Source organism: Schistocerca serialis, chromosome 3, assembly GCF_023864345.2.
Source record: "Schistocerca serialis cubense isolate TAMUIC-IGC-003099 chromosome 3, iqSchSeri2.2, whole genome shotgun sequence".
Classification (NCBI taxonomy): domain Eukaryota; kingdom Metazoa; phylum Arthropoda; class Insecta; order Orthoptera; family Acrididae; genus Schistocerca; species Schistocerca serialis.
The window spans coordinates 1,084,245,412-1,084,257,844 of NC_064640.1; the positions used below are offsets into that span (position 1 = coordinate 1,084,245,412).

Genomic DNA, 12,433 nt, shown 5'->3' on the forward strand with positions numbered 1-12,433 from the left:
TTCGTTTGCCAGTATACATATAATGGAGACCACGTCTGACACAGCTGTGGCGAGACACAGTGGGCTGAGCTTTGCTGTGCATAGCCACTTGCAGTCGCGAGAACTGCTTTCGGCGGTGCCTCCGTGGCCGTGATCGTCTAGTGGTTAGGACATTGCGTTGTGGCCGCAATAACCCAGGTTCGAATCCTGGTCACGGCACTTTTTAAAGTTTTGCCTTGCTGTCGCTGCAATGACGGTAGTGAACCACTGTTTGAATTCACGGTGCCCTCTGGATTTCTCGCTCATGTTCCACGAGCTGCAGGTGGCACTACCAGTTCATTATCAACACGTAATGCCGCCGCACCACAGCGCGGGCTGCTGCCTGTGTAGTTAACCTCTATTCGAAAAGGGCAGTTGTTTGAAGTGCAATGGATGAGCGGCCAGTCGCAGCAGAACAGGAAGCTGTGTCGTGCACTGTTTCTACGAAAGCGAACAACACTGACGCAGGTAGCGTGGCCGAGCGGTCTAAGGCGCTGGTTTAAGGCACCAGTCTCTTCGGAGGCGTGGGTTCGAATCCCACCGCTGCCAACTTTTTCTCGTTTTTTTTTTGTGGTGTTTTCTCGTGCTGTAGAAAGCAGCTCCTGTGCCCCTGGCGCCGCGTAGGTAGCGTGGCCGAGCGGTCTAAGGCGCTGGTTTCAGGCACCAGTCTCTTCGGAGGCGTGGGTTCGAATCCCACCGCTGCCAATGTTTTCTAAGCAGGAGCACTGATTACCCGCGAAGGAAACAGCGCAGCAAGCCGTGAGCGTCTCTTTCTTAAATTGTCGTAGCAGCACAGTGCGTGGTGCAACGACAGGATTCACACGCGCAGTTTGGTGTCACGATTGCTGGCGCTCGTCTCCACGAAATGTGTCTCGAGCATGACGTTCTATGCAGTGGAAACGCTAATTTTTGCCGTTGTCGTCAAGTGGATTGTGTACAGCTTGCTGTGTTCGCTGGAGGAGCACTTGTGTCGTTATCCGGTGTGGTCTAGTGGCTAGGATACCTGGCTCTCACCCAGGAGGCCCGGGTTCGATTCCCGGTACCGGAAATACGCATTTTACTGCTCCTCTTATGCGACTTGTCCCGACTTAGCTCGACTGACGCTCCGCTGACGCTTGCACAAAATGACGTTAAGTACGATTCGCGGTCACAAGTGACGGCGAGAGCGATGCGACATCTGTCCACCTCTTATCGAGGCACATACCTGTGGTCAACAGAGTTGGAGGACTACAAGACATTGCCACAGGGGTTTAATGCAGCTAACCACACTGCTTAGTGTCCTAACAGCGCAGACACGTTTCGTTTGCCAGTATACATATAATGGAGACCACGTCTGACACAGCTGTGGCGAGACACAGTGGGCTGAGCTTTGCTGTGCATAGCCACTTGCAGTCGCGAGAACTGCTTTCGGCGGTGCCTCCGTGGCCGTGATCGTCTAGTGGTTAGGACATTGCGTTGTGGCCGCAATAACCCAGGTTCGAATCCTGGTCACGGCACTTTTTAAAGTTTTGCCTTGCTGTCGCTGCAATGACGGTAGTGAACCACTGTTTGAATTCACGGTGCCCTCTGGATTTCTCGCTCATGTTCCACGAGCTGCAGGTGGCACTACCAGTTCATTATCAACACGTAATGCCGCCGCACCACAGCGCGGGCTGCTGCCTGTGTAGTTAACCTCTATTCGAAAAGGGCAGTTGTTTGAAGTGCAATGGATGAGCGGCCAGTCGCAGCAGAACAGGAAGCTGTGTCGTGCACTGTTTCTACGAAAGCGAACAACACTGACGCAGGTAGCGTGGCCGAGCGGTCTAAGGCGCTGGTTTAAGGCACCAGTCTCTTCGGAGGCGTGGGTTCGAATCCCACCGCTGCCAACTTTTTCTCGTTTTTTTTGTGGTGTTTTCTCGTGCTGTAGAAAGCAGCTCCTGTGCCCCTGGCGCCGCGTAGGTAGCGTGGCCGAGCGGTCTAAGGCGCTGGTTTCAGGCACCAGTCTCTTCGGAGGCGTGGGTTCGAATCCCACCGCTGCCAATGTTTTCTAAGCAGGAGCACTGATTACCCGCGAAGGAAACAGCGCAGCAAGCCGTGAGCGTCTCTTTCTTAAATTGTCGTAGCAGCACAGTGCGTGGTGCAACGACAGGATTCACACGCGCAGTTTGGTGTCACGATTGCTGGCGCTCGTCTCCACGAAATGTGTCTCGAGCATGACGTTCTATGCAGTGGAAACGCTAATTTTTGCCGTTGTCGTCAAGTGGATTGTGTACAGCTTGCTGTGTTCGCTGGAGGAGCACTTGTGTCGTTATCCGGTGTGGTCTAGTGGCTAGGATACCTGGCTCTCACCCAGGAGGCCCGGGTTCGATTCCCGGTACCGGAAATACGCATTTTACTGCTCCTCTTATGCGACTTGTCCCGACTTAGCTCGACTGACGCTCCGCTGACGCTTGCACAAAATGACGTTAAGTACGATTCGCGGTCACAAGTGACGGCGAGAGCGATGCGACACCTCTTATCGAGGCACTTACCTGTGGTAGACAGAGTTGGAGGACTACAAGACATTGCCACAGGGGTTTAATGCAGCTAACCACACTGCTTAGTGTCCTAACAGCGCAGACACGTTTCGTTTGCCAGTATACATATAATGGAGACCACGTCTGACACAGCTGTGGCGAGACACAGTGGGCTGAGCTTTGCTGTGCATAGCCACTTGCAGTCGCGAGAACTGCTTTCGGCGGTGCCTCCGTGGCCGTGATCGTCTAGTGGTTAGGACATTGCGTTGTGGCCGCAATAACCCAGGTTCGAATCCTGGTCACGGCACTTTTTAAAGTTTTGCCTTGCTGTCGCTGCAATGACGGTAGTGAACCACTGTTTGAATTCACGGTGCCCTCTGGATTTCTCGCTCATGTTCCACGAGCTGCAGGTGGCACTACCAGTTCATTATCAACACGTAATGCCGCCGCACCACAGCGCGGGCTGCTGCCTGTGTAGTTAACCTCTATTCGAAAAGGGCAGTTGTTTGAAGTGCAATGGATGAGCGGCCAGTCGCAGCAGAACAGGAAGCTGTGTCGTGCACTGTTTCTACGAAAGCGAACAACACTGACGCAGGTAGCGTGGCCGAGCGGTCTAAGGCGCTGGTTTAAGGCACCAGTCTCTTCGGAGGCGTGGGTTCGAATCCCACCGCTGCCAACTTTTTCTCGTTTTTTTTTGTGGTGTTTTCTCGTGCTGTAGAAAGCAGCTCCTGTGCCCCTGGCGCCGCGTAGGTAGCGTGGCCGAGCGGTCTAAGGCGCTGGTTTCAGGCACCAGTCTCTTCGGAGGCGTGGGTTCGAATCCCACCGCTGCCAATGTTTTCTAAGCAGGAGCACTGATTACCCGCGAAGGAAACAGCGCAGCAAGCCGTGAGCGTCTCTTTCTTAAATTGTCGTAGCAGCACAGTGCGTGGTGCAACGACAGGATTCACACGCGCAGTTTGGTGTCACGATTGCTGGCGCTCGTCTCCACGAAATGTGTCTCGAGCATGACGTTCTATGCAGTGGAAACGCTAATTTTTGCCGTTGTCGTCAAGTGGATTGTGTACAGCTTGCTGTGTTCGCTGGAGGAGCACTTGTGTCGTTATCCGGTGTGGTCTAGTGGCTAGGATACCTGGCTCTCACCCAGGAGGCCCGGGTTCGATTCCCGGTACCGGAAATACGCATTTTACTGCTCCTCTTATGCGACTTGTCCCGACTTAGCTCGACTGACGCTCCGCTGACGCTTGCACAAAATGACGTTAAGTACGATTCGCGGTCACAAGTGACGGCGAGAGCGATGCGACACCTCTTATCGAGGCACTTACCTGTGGTAGACAGAGTTGGAGGACTACAAGACATTGCCACAGGGGTTTAATGCAGCTAACCACACTGCTTAATGTCCTAACAGCGCAGACACGTTTCGTTTGCCAGTATACATATAATGGAGACCACGTCTGACACAGCTGTGGCGAGACACAGTGGGCTGAGCTTTGCTGTGCATAGCCACTTGCAGTCGCGAGAACTGCTTTCGGCGGTGCCTCCGTGGCCGTGATCGTCTAGTGGTTAGGACATTGCGTTGTGGCCGCAATAACCCAGGTTCGAATCCTGGTCACGGCACTTTTTAAAGTTTTGCCTTGCTGTCGCTGCAATGACGGTAGTGAACCACTGTTTGAATTCACGGTGCCCTCTGGATTTCTCGCTCATGTTCCACGAGCTGCAGGTGGCACTACCAGTTCATTATCAACACGTAATGCCGCCGCACCACAGCGCGGGCTGCTGCCTGTGTAGTTAACCTCTATTCGAAAAGGGCAGTTGTTTGAAGTGCAATGGATGAGCGGCCAGTCGCAGCAGAACAGGAAGCTGTGTCGTGCACTGTTTCTACGAAAGCGAACAACACTGACGCAGGTAGCGTGGCCGAGCGGTCTAAGGCGCTGGTTTAAGGCACCAGTCTCTTCGGAGGCGTGGGTTCGAATCCCACCGCTGCCAACTTTTTCTCGTTTTTTTTTGTGGTGTTTTCTCGTGCTGTAGAAAGCAGCTCCTGTGCCCCTGGCGCCGCGTAGGTAGCGTGGCCGAGCGGTCTAAGGCGCTGGTTTCAGGCACCAGTCTCTTCGGAGGCGTGGGTTCGAATCCCACCGCTGCCAATGTTTTCTAAGCAGGAGCACTGATTACCCGCGAAGGAAACAGCGCAGCAAGCCGTGAGCGTCTCTTTCTTAAATTGTCGTAGCAGCACAGTGCGTGGTGCAACGACAGGATTCACACGCGCAGTTTGGTGTCACGATTGCTGGCGCTCGTCTCCACGAAATGTGTCTCGAGCATGACGTTCTATGCAGTGGAAACGCTAATTTTTGCCGTTGTCGTCAAGTGGATTGTGTACAGCTTGCTGTGTTCGCTGGAGGAGCACTTGTGTCGTTATCCGGTGTGGTCTAGTGGCTAGGATACCTGGCTCTCACCCAGGAGGCCCGGGTTCGATTCCCGGTACCGGAAATACGCATTTTACTGCTCCTCTTATGCGACTTGTCCCGACTTAGCTCGACTGACGCTCCGCTGACGCTTGCACAAAATGACGTTAAGTACGATTCGCGGTCACAAGTGACGGCGAGAGCGATGCGACACCTCTTATCGAGGCACTTACCTGTGGTAGACAGAGTTGGAGGACTACAAGACATTGCCACAGGGGTTTAATGCAGCTAACCACACTGCTTAATGTCCTAACAGCGCAGACACGTTTCGTTTGCCAGTATACATATAATGGAGACCACGTCTGACACAGCTGTGGCGAGACACAGTGGGCTGAGCTTTGCTGTGCATAGCCACTTGCAGTCGCGAGAACTGCTTTCGGCGGTGCCTCCGTGGCCGTGATCGTCTAGTGGTTAGGACATTGCGTTGTGGCCGCAATAACCCAGGTTCGAATCCTGGTCACGGCACTTTTTAAAGTTTTGCCTTGCTGTCGCTGCAATGACGGTAGTGAACCACTGTTTGAATTCACGGTGCCCTCTGGATTTCTCGCTCATGTTCCACGAGCTGCAGGTGGCACTACCAGTTCATTATCAACACGTAATGCCGCCGCACCACAGCGCGGGCTGCTGCCTGTGTAGTTAACCTCTATTCGAAAAGGGCAGTTGTTTGAAGTGCAATGGATGAGCGGCCAGTCGCAGCAGAACAGGAAGCTGTGTCGTGCACTGTTTCTACGAAAGCGAACAACACTGACGCAGGTAGCGTGGCCGAGCGGTCTAAGGCGCTGGTTTAAGGCACCAGTCTCTTCGGAGGCGTGGGTTCGAATCCCACCGCTGCCAACTTTTTCTCGTTTTTTTTTGTGGTGTTTTCTCGTGCTGTAGAAAGCAGCTCCTGTGCCCCTGGCGCCGCGTAGGTAGCGTGGCCGAGCGGTCTAAGGCGCTGGTTTCAGGCACCAGTCTCTTCGGAGGCGTGGGTTCGAATCCCACCGCTGCCAATGTTTTCTAAGCAGGAGCACTGATTACCCGCGAAGGAAACAGCGCAGCAAGCCGTGAGCGTCTCTTTCTTAAATTGTCGTAGCAGCACAGTGCGTGGTGCAACGACAGGATTCACACGCGCAGTTTGGTGTCACGATTGCTGGCGCTCGTCTCCACGAAATGTGTCTCGAGCATGACGTTCTATGCAGTGGAAACGCTAATTTTTGCCGTTGTCGTCAAGTGGATTGTGTACAGCTTGCTGTGTTCGCTGGAGGAGCACTTGTGTCGTTATCCGGTGTGGTCTAGTGGCTAGGATACCTGGCTCTCACCCAGGAGGCCCGGGTTCGATTCCCGGTACCGGAAATACGCATTTTACTGCTCCTCTTATGCGACTTGTCCCGACTTAGCTCGACTGACGCTCCGCTGACGCTTGCACAAAATGACGTTAAGTACGATTCGCGGTCACAAGTGACGGCGAGAGCGATGCGACACCTCTTATCGAGGCACTTACCTGTGGTAGACAGAGTTGGAGGACTACAAGACATTGCCACAGGGGTTTAATGCAGCTAACCACACTGCTTAATGTCCTAACAGCGCAGACACGTTTCGTTTGCCAGTATACATATAATGGAGACCACGTCTGACACAGCTGTGGCGAGACACAGTGGGCTGAGCTTTGCTGTGCATAGCCACTTGCAGTCGCGAGAACTGCTTTCGGCGGTGCCTCCGTGGCCGTGATCGTCTAGTGGTTAGGACATTGCGTTGTGGCCGCAATAACCCAGGTTCGAATCCTGGTCACGGCACTTTTTAAAGTTTTGCCTTGCTGTCGCTGCAATGACGGTAGTGAACCACTGTTTGAATTCACGGTGCCCTCTGGATTTCTCGCTCATGTTCCACGAGCTGCAGGTGGCACTACCAGTTCATTATCAACACGTAATGCCGCCGCACCACAGCGCGGGCTGCTGCCTGTGTAGTTAACCTCTATTCGAAAAGGGCAGTTGTTTGAAGTGCAATGGATGAGCGGCCAGTCGCAGCAGAACAGGAAGCTGTGTCGTGCACTGTTTCTACGAAAGCGAACAACACTGACGCAGGTAGCGTGGCCGAGCGGTCTAAGGCGCTGGTTTAAGGCACCAGTCTCTTCGGAGGCGTGGGTTCGAATCCCACCGCTGCCAACTTTTTCTCGTTTTTTTTTGTGGTGTTTTCTCGTGCTGTAGAAAGCAGCTCCTGTGCCCCTGGCGCCGCGTAGGTAGCGTGGCCGAGCGGTCTAAGGCGCTGGTTTCAGGCACCAGTCTCTTCGGAGGCGTGGGTTCGAATCCCACCGCTGCCAATGTTTTCTAAGCAGGAGCACTGATTACCCGCGAAGGAAACAGCGCAGCAAGCCGTGAGCGTCTCTTTCTTAAATTGTCGTAGCAGCACAGTGCGTGGTGCAACGACAGGATTCACACGCGCAGTTTGGTGTCACGATTGCTGGCGCTCGTCTCCACGAAATGTGTCTCGAGCATGACGTTCTATGCAGTGGAAACGCTAATTTTTGCCGTTGTCGTCAAGTGGATTGTGTACAGCTTGCTGTGTTCGCTGGAGGAGCACTTGTGTCGTTATCCGGTGTGGTCTAGTGGCTAGGATACCTGGCTCTCACCCAGGAGGCCCGGGTTCGATTCCCGGTACCGGAAATACGCATTTTACTGCTCCTCTTATGCGACTTGTCCCGACTTAGCTCGACTGACGCTCCGCTGACGCTTGCACAAAATGACGTTAAGTACGATTCGCGGTCACAAGTGACGGCGAGAGCGATGCGACACCTCTTATCGAGGCACTTACCTGTGGTAGACAGAGTTGGAGGACTACAAGACATTGCCACAGGGGTTTAATGCAGCTAACCACACTGCTTAATGTCCTAACAGCGCAGACACGTTTCGTTTGCCAGTATACATATAATGGAGACCACGTCTGACACAGCTGTGGCGAGACACAGTGGGCTGAGCTTTGCTGTGCATAGCCACTTGCAGTCGCGAGAACTGCTTTCGGCGGTGCCTCCGTGGCCGTGATCGTCTAGTGGTTAGGACATTGCGTTGTGGCCGCAATAACCCAGGTTCGAATCCTGGTCACGGCACTTTTTAAAGTTTTGCCTTGCTGTCGCTGCAATGACGGTAGTGAACCACTGTTTGAATTCACGGTGCCCTCTGGATTTCTCGCTCATGTTCCACGAGCTGCAGGTGGCACTACCAGTTCATTATCAACACGTAATGCCGCCGCACCACAGCGCGGGCTGCTGCCTGTGTAGTTAACCTCTATTCGAAAAGGGCAGTTGTTTGAAGTGCAATGGATGAGCGGCCAGTCGCAGCAGAACAGGAAGCTGTGTCGTGCACTGTTTCTACGAAAGCGAACAACACTGACGCAGGTAGCGTGGCCGAGCGGTCTAAGGCGCTGGTTTAAGGCACCAGTCTCTTCGGAGGCGTGGGTTCGAATCCCACCGCTGCCAACTTTTTCTCGTTTTTTTTTGTGGTGTTTTCTCGTGCTGTAGAAAGCAGCTCCTGTGCCCCTGGCGCCGCGTAGGTAGCGTGGCCGAGCGGTCTAAGGCGCTGGTTTCAGGCACCAGTCTCTTCGGAGGCGTGGGTTCGAATCCCACCGCTGCCAATGTTTTCTAAGCAGGAGCACTGATTACCCGCGAAGGAAACAGCGCAGCAAGCCGTGAGCGTCTCTTTCTTAAATTGTCGTAGCAGCACAGTGCGTGGTGCAACGACAGGATTCACACGCGCAGTTTGGTGTCACGATTGCTGGCGCTCGTCTCCACGAAATGTGTCTCGAGCATGACGTTCTATGCAGTGGAAACGCTAATTTTTGCCGTTGTCGTCAAGTGGATTGTGTACAGCTTGCTGTGTTCGCTGGAGGAGCACTTGTGTCGTTATCCGGTGTGGTCTAGTGGCTAGGATACCTGGCTCTCACCCAGGAGGCCCGGGTTCGATTCCCGGTACCGGAAATACGCATTTTACTGCTCCTCTTATGCGACTTGTCCCGACTTAGCTCGACTGACGCTCCGCTGACGCTTGCACAAAATGACGTTAAGTACGATTCGCGGTCACAAGTGACGGCGAGAGCGATGCGACACCTCTTATCGAGGCACTTACCTGTGGTAGACAGAGTTGGAGGACTACAAGACATTGCCACAGGGGTTTAATGCAGCTAACCACACTGCTTAATGTCCTAACAGCGCAGACACGTTTCGTTTGCCAGTATACATATAATGGAGACCACGTCTGACACAGCTGTGGCGAGACACAGTGGGCTGAGCTTTGCTGTGCATAGCCACTTGCAGTCGCGAGAACTGCTTTCGGCGGTGCCTCCGTGGCCGTGATCGTCTAGTGGTTAGGACATTGCGTTGTGGCCGCAATAACCCAGGTTCGAATCCTGGTCACGGCACTTTTTAAAGTTTTGCCTTGCTGTCGCTGCAATGACGGTAGTGAACCACTGTTTGAATTCACGGTGCCCTCTGGATTTCTCGCTCATGTTCCACGAGCTGCAGGTGGCACTACCAGTTCATTATCAACACGTAATGCCGCCGCACCACAGCGCGGGCTGCTGCCTGTGTAGTTAAACCTCTATTCGAAAAGGGCAGTTGTTTGAAGTGCAATGGATGAGCGGCCAGTCGCAGCAGAACAGGAAGCTGTGTCGTGCACTGTTTCTACGAAAGCGAACAACACTGACGCAGGTAGCGTGGCCGAGCGGTCTAAGGCGCTGGTTTAAGGCACCAGTCTCTTCGGAGGCGTGGGTTCGAATCCCACCGCTGCCAACTTTTTCTCGTTTTTTTTTGTGGTGTTTTCTCGTGCTGTAGAAAGCAGCTCCTGTGCCCCTGGCGCCGCGTAGGTAGCGTGGCCGAGCGGTCTAAGGCGCTGGTTTCAGGCACCAGTCTCTTCGGAGGCGTGGGTTCGAATCCCACCGCTGCCAATGTTTTCTAAGCAGGAGCACTGATTACCCGCGAAGGAAACAGCGCAGCAAGCCGTGAGCGTCTCTTTCTTAAATTGTCGTAGCAGCACAGTGCGTGGTGCAACGACAGGATTCACACGCGCAGTTTGGTGTCACGATTGCTGGCGCTCGTCTCCACGAAATGTGTCTCGAGCATGACGTTCTATGCAGTGGAAACGCTAATTTTTGCCGTTGTCGTCAAGTGGATTGTGTACAGCTTGCTGTGTTCGCTGGAGGAGCACTTGTGTCGTTATCCGGTGTGGTCTAGTGGCTAGGATACCTGGCTCTCACCCAGGAGGCCCGGGTTCGATTCCCGGTACCGGAAATACGCATTTTACTGCTCCTCTTATGCGACTTGTCCCGACTTAGCTCGACTGACGCTCCGCTGACGCTTGCACAAAATGACGTTAAGTACGATTCGCGGTCACAAGTGACGGCGAGAGCGATGCGACACCTCTTATCGAGGCACTTACCTGTGGTAGACAGAGTTGGAGGACTACAAGACATTGCCACAGGGGTTTAATGCAGCTAACCACACTGCTTAATGTCCTAACAGCGCAGACACGTTTCGTTTGCCAGTATACATATAATGGAGACCACGTCTGGACACAGCTGTGGCGAGACACAGTGGGCTGAGCTTTGCTGTGCATAGCCACTTGCAGTCGCGAGAACTGCTTTCGGCGGTGCCTCCGTGGCCGTGATCGTCTAGTGGTTAGGACATTGCGTTGTGGCCGCAATAACCCAGGTTCGAATCCTGGTCACGGCACTTTTAAAGTTTTGCCTTGCTGTCGCTGCAATGACGGTAGTGAACCACTGTTTGAATTCACGGTGCCCTCTGGATTTCTCGCTCATGTTCCACGAGCTGCAGGTGGCACTACCAGTTCATTATCAACACGTAATGCCGCCGCACCACAGCGCGGGCTGCTGCCTGTGTAGTTAACCCTCTATTCGAAAAGGGCAGTTGTTTGAAGTGCAATGGATGAGCGGCCAGTCGCAGCAGAACAGGAAGCTGTGTCGTGCACTGTTTCTACGAAAGCGAACAACACTGACGCAGGTAGCGTGGCCGAGCGGTCTAAGGCGCTGGTTTAAGGCACCAGTCTCTTCGGAGGCGTGGGTTCGAATCCCACCGCTGCCAACTTTTTCTCGTTTTTTTTTGTGGTGTTTTCTCGTGCTGTAGAAAGCAGCTCCTGTGCCCCTGGCGCCGCGTAGGTAGCGTGGCCGAGCGGTCTAAGGCGCTGGTTTCAGGCACCAGTCTCTTCGGAGGCGTGGGTTCGAATCCCACCGCTGCCAATGTTTTCTAAGCAGGAGCACTGATTACCCGCGAAGGAAACAGCGCAGCAAGCCGTGAGCGTCTCTTTCTTAAATTGTCGTAGCAGCACAGTGCGTGGTGCAACGACAGGATTCACACGCGCAGTTTGGTGTCACGATTGCTGGCGCTCGTCTCCACGAAATGTGTCTCGAGCATGACGTTCTATGCAGTGGAAACGCTAATTTTTGCCGTTGTCGTCAAGTGGATTGTGTACAGCTTGCTGTGTTCGCTGGAGGAGCACTTGTGTCGTTATCCGGTGTGGTCTAGTGGCTAGGATACCTGGCTCTCACCCAGGAGGCCCCGGGTTCGATTCCCGGTACCGGAAATACGCATTTTACTGCTCCCTCTTATGCGACTTGTCCCGACTTAGCTCGACTGACGCTCCGCTGACGCTTGCACAAAATGACGTTAAGTACGATTCGCGGTCACAAGTGACGGCGAGAGCGATGCGACACCTCTTATCGAGGCACTTACCTGTGGTAGACAGAGTTGGAGGACTACAAGACATTGCCACAGGGGTTTAATGCAGCTAACCACACTGCTTAATGTCCTAACAGCGCAGACACGTTTCGTTTGCCAGTATACATATAATGGAGACCACGTCTGACACAGCTGTGGCGAGACACAGTGGGCTGAGCTTTGCTGTGCATAGCCACTTGCAGTCGCGAGAACTGCTTTCGGCGGTGCCTCCGTGGCCGTGATCGTCTAGTGGTTAGGACATTGCGTTGTGGCCGCAATAACCCAGGTTCGAAATCCTGGTCACGGCACTTTTTAAAGTTTTGCCTTGCTGTCGCTGCAATGACGGTAGTGAACCACTGTTTGAATTCACGGTGCCCTCTGGATTTCTCGCTCATGTTCCACGAGCTGCAGGTGGCACTACCAGTTCATTATCAACACGTAATGCCGCCGCACCACAGCGCGGGCTGCTGCCTGTGTAGTTAACCTCTATTCGAAAAGGGCAGTTGTTTGAAGTGCAATGGATGAGCGGCCAGTCGCAGCAGAACAGGAAGCTGTGTCGTGCACTGTTTCTACGAAAGCGAACAACACTGACGCAGGTAGCGTGGCCGAGCGGTCTAAGGCCGCTGGTTTAAGGCACCAGTCTCTTCGGAGGCGTGGGTTCGAATCCCACCCGCTGCCAACTTTTTCTCGTTTTTTTTTGTGGTGTTTTCTCGTGCTGTAGAAAGCAGCTCCTGTGCCCCTGGCGCCGCGTAGGTAGCGTGGCCGAG

General features: G+C 53.8%; 38 non-coding genes across 38 annotated transcripts; all 38 read left to right on the forward strand.

Annotated features, from left to right (window-relative positions):
- The first annotated feature begins 126 nt into the window (after positions 1 to 126).
- On the forward strand, positions 127 to 198 carry Trnah-gug (transfer RNA histidin (anticodon GUG)). Its single transcript has one exon. It is a non-coding gene; the product is annotated as a tRNA-His (tRNA).
- A 287-nt stretch (positions 199 to 485) lies between these two features.
- On the forward strand, positions 486 to 567 carry Trnal-aag (transfer RNA leucine (anticodon AAG)). Its single transcript has one exon. It is a non-coding gene; the product is annotated as a tRNA-Leu (tRNA).
- A 74-nt stretch (positions 568 to 641) lies between these two features.
- On the forward strand, positions 642 to 723 carry Trnal-cag (transfer RNA leucine (anticodon CAG)). The gene has a single exon. It is a non-coding gene; the product is annotated as a tRNA-Leu (tRNA).
- Positions 724 to 994: 271 nt separating this feature from the next.
- Positions 995 to 1,066, forward strand: Trnae-cuc (transfer RNA glutamic acid (anticodon CUC)). Its single transcript has one exon. It is a non-coding gene; the product is annotated as a tRNA-Glu (tRNA).
- A 376-nt stretch (positions 1,067 to 1,442) lies between these two features.
- Trnah-gug (transfer RNA histidin (anticodon GUG)) lies at positions 1,443 to 1,514 on the forward strand. Its single transcript has one exon. It is a non-coding gene; the product is annotated as a tRNA-His (tRNA).
- A 287-nt stretch (positions 1,515 to 1,801) lies between these two features.
- Trnal-aag (transfer RNA leucine (anticodon AAG)) lies at positions 1,802 to 1,883 on the forward strand. The gene has a single exon. It is a non-coding gene; the product is annotated as a tRNA-Leu (tRNA).
- Positions 1,884 to 1,955: 72 nt separating this feature from the next.
- Trnal-cag (transfer RNA leucine (anticodon CAG)) lies at positions 1,956 to 2,037 on the forward strand. Its single transcript has one exon. It is a non-coding gene; the product is annotated as a tRNA-Leu (tRNA).
- Positions 2,038 to 2,308: 271 nt separating this feature from the next.
- Trnae-cuc (transfer RNA glutamic acid (anticodon CUC)) lies at positions 2,309 to 2,380 on the forward strand. The gene has a single exon. It is a non-coding gene; the product is annotated as a tRNA-Glu (tRNA).
- A 368-nt stretch (positions 2,381 to 2,748) lies between these two features.
- Trnah-gug (transfer RNA histidin (anticodon GUG)) lies at positions 2,749 to 2,820 on the forward strand. The gene has a single exon. It is a non-coding gene; the product is annotated as a tRNA-His (tRNA).
- A 287-nt stretch (positions 2,821 to 3,107) lies between these two features.
- On the forward strand, positions 3,108 to 3,189 carry Trnal-aag (transfer RNA leucine (anticodon AAG)). The gene has a single exon. It is a non-coding gene; the product is annotated as a tRNA-Leu (tRNA).
- Positions 3,190 to 3,262: 73 nt separating this feature from the next.
- Positions 3,263 to 3,344, forward strand: Trnal-cag (transfer RNA leucine (anticodon CAG)). Its single transcript has one exon. It is a non-coding gene; the product is annotated as a tRNA-Leu (tRNA).
- A 271-nt stretch (positions 3,345 to 3,615) lies between these two features.
- Positions 3,616 to 3,687, forward strand: Trnae-cuc (transfer RNA glutamic acid (anticodon CUC)). Its single transcript has one exon. It is a non-coding gene; the product is annotated as a tRNA-Glu (tRNA).
- Positions 3,688 to 4,055: 368 nt separating this feature from the next.
- Positions 4,056 to 4,127, forward strand: Trnah-gug (transfer RNA histidin (anticodon GUG)). The gene has a single exon. It is a non-coding gene; the product is annotated as a tRNA-His (tRNA).
- A 287-nt stretch (positions 4,128 to 4,414) lies between these two features.
- Trnal-aag (transfer RNA leucine (anticodon AAG)) lies at positions 4,415 to 4,496 on the forward strand. Its single transcript has one exon. It is a non-coding gene; the product is annotated as a tRNA-Leu (tRNA).
- A 73-nt stretch (positions 4,497 to 4,569) lies between these two features.
- Trnal-cag (transfer RNA leucine (anticodon CAG)) lies at positions 4,570 to 4,651 on the forward strand. The gene has a single exon. It is a non-coding gene; the product is annotated as a tRNA-Leu (tRNA).
- Positions 4,652 to 4,922: 271 nt separating this feature from the next.
- Trnae-cuc (transfer RNA glutamic acid (anticodon CUC)) lies at positions 4,923 to 4,994 on the forward strand. The gene has a single exon. It is a non-coding gene; the product is annotated as a tRNA-Glu (tRNA).
- Positions 4,995 to 5,362: 368 nt separating this feature from the next.
- On the forward strand, positions 5,363 to 5,434 carry Trnah-gug (transfer RNA histidin (anticodon GUG)). Its single transcript has one exon. It is a non-coding gene; the product is annotated as a tRNA-His (tRNA).
- A 287-nt stretch (positions 5,435 to 5,721) lies between these two features.
- Trnal-aag (transfer RNA leucine (anticodon AAG)) lies at positions 5,722 to 5,803 on the forward strand. The gene has a single exon. It is a non-coding gene; the product is annotated as a tRNA-Leu (tRNA).
- A 73-nt stretch (positions 5,804 to 5,876) lies between these two features.
- Trnal-cag (transfer RNA leucine (anticodon CAG)) lies at positions 5,877 to 5,958 on the forward strand. The gene has a single exon. It is a non-coding gene; the product is annotated as a tRNA-Leu (tRNA).
- Positions 5,959 to 6,229: 271 nt separating this feature from the next.
- Trnae-cuc (transfer RNA glutamic acid (anticodon CUC)) lies at positions 6,230 to 6,301 on the forward strand. Its single transcript has one exon. It is a non-coding gene; the product is annotated as a tRNA-Glu (tRNA).
- Positions 6,302 to 6,669: 368 nt separating this feature from the next.
- On the forward strand, positions 6,670 to 6,741 carry Trnah-gug (transfer RNA histidin (anticodon GUG)). Its single transcript has one exon. It is a non-coding gene; the product is annotated as a tRNA-His (tRNA).
- A 287-nt stretch (positions 6,742 to 7,028) lies between these two features.
- Positions 7,029 to 7,110, forward strand: Trnal-aag (transfer RNA leucine (anticodon AAG)). Its single transcript has one exon. It is a non-coding gene; the product is annotated as a tRNA-Leu (tRNA).
- A 73-nt stretch (positions 7,111 to 7,183) lies between these two features.
- Positions 7,184 to 7,265, forward strand: Trnal-cag (transfer RNA leucine (anticodon CAG)). Its single transcript has one exon. It is a non-coding gene; the product is annotated as a tRNA-Leu (tRNA).
- Positions 7,266 to 7,536: 271 nt separating this feature from the next.
- Positions 7,537 to 7,608, forward strand: Trnae-cuc (transfer RNA glutamic acid (anticodon CUC)). Its single transcript has one exon. It is a non-coding gene; the product is annotated as a tRNA-Glu (tRNA).
- A 368-nt stretch (positions 7,609 to 7,976) lies between these two features.
- Trnah-gug (transfer RNA histidin (anticodon GUG)) lies at positions 7,977 to 8,048 on the forward strand. Its single transcript has one exon. It is a non-coding gene; the product is annotated as a tRNA-His (tRNA).
- A 287-nt stretch (positions 8,049 to 8,335) lies between these two features.
- Positions 8,336 to 8,417, forward strand: Trnal-aag (transfer RNA leucine (anticodon AAG)). Its single transcript has one exon. It is a non-coding gene; the product is annotated as a tRNA-Leu (tRNA).
- Positions 8,418 to 8,490: 73 nt separating this feature from the next.
- Trnal-cag (transfer RNA leucine (anticodon CAG)) lies at positions 8,491 to 8,572 on the forward strand. Its single transcript has one exon. It is a non-coding gene; the product is annotated as a tRNA-Leu (tRNA).
- A 271-nt stretch (positions 8,573 to 8,843) lies between these two features.
- Trnae-cuc (transfer RNA glutamic acid (anticodon CUC)) lies at positions 8,844 to 8,915 on the forward strand. The gene has a single exon. It is a non-coding gene; the product is annotated as a tRNA-Glu (tRNA).
- A 368-nt stretch (positions 8,916 to 9,283) lies between these two features.
- Positions 9,284 to 9,355, forward strand: Trnah-gug (transfer RNA histidin (anticodon GUG)). The gene has a single exon. It is a non-coding gene; the product is annotated as a tRNA-His (tRNA).
- A 288-nt stretch (positions 9,356 to 9,643) lies between these two features.
- Trnal-aag (transfer RNA leucine (anticodon AAG)) lies at positions 9,644 to 9,725 on the forward strand. Its single transcript has one exon. It is a non-coding gene; the product is annotated as a tRNA-Leu (tRNA).
- Positions 9,726 to 9,798: 73 nt separating this feature from the next.
- On the forward strand, positions 9,799 to 9,880 carry Trnal-cag (transfer RNA leucine (anticodon CAG)). The gene has a single exon. It is a non-coding gene; the product is annotated as a tRNA-Leu (tRNA).
- Positions 9,881 to 10,151: 271 nt separating this feature from the next.
- On the forward strand, positions 10,152 to 10,223 carry Trnae-cuc (transfer RNA glutamic acid (anticodon CUC)). The gene has a single exon. It is a non-coding gene; the product is annotated as a tRNA-Glu (tRNA).
- Positions 10,224 to 10,592: 369 nt separating this feature from the next.
- Trnah-gug (transfer RNA histidin (anticodon GUG)) lies at positions 10,593 to 10,664 on the forward strand. The gene has a single exon. It is a non-coding gene; the product is annotated as a tRNA-His (tRNA).
- Positions 10,665 to 10,951: 287 nt separating this feature from the next.
- Trnal-aag (transfer RNA leucine (anticodon AAG)) lies at positions 10,952 to 11,033 on the forward strand. Its single transcript has one exon. It is a non-coding gene; the product is annotated as a tRNA-Leu (tRNA).
- A 73-nt stretch (positions 11,034 to 11,106) lies between these two features.
- Trnal-cag (transfer RNA leucine (anticodon CAG)) lies at positions 11,107 to 11,188 on the forward strand. The gene has a single exon. It is a non-coding gene; the product is annotated as a tRNA-Leu (tRNA).
- Positions 11,189 to 11,459: 271 nt separating this feature from the next.
- Positions 11,460 to 11,532, forward strand: Trnae-cuc (transfer RNA glutamic acid (anticodon CUC)). Its single transcript has one exon. It is a non-coding gene; the product is annotated as a tRNA-Glu (tRNA).
- A 369-nt stretch (positions 11,533 to 11,901) lies between these two features.
- Positions 11,902 to 11,974, forward strand: Trnah-gug (transfer RNA histidin (anticodon GUG)). The gene has a single exon. It is a non-coding gene; the product is annotated as a tRNA-His (tRNA).
- Positions 11,975 to 12,261: 287 nt separating this feature from the next.
- Trnal-aag (transfer RNA leucine (anticodon AAG)) lies at positions 12,262 to 12,345 on the forward strand. The gene has a single exon. It is a non-coding gene; the product is annotated as a tRNA-Leu (tRNA).
- Positions 12,346 to 12,433: the final 88 nt, after the last annotated feature.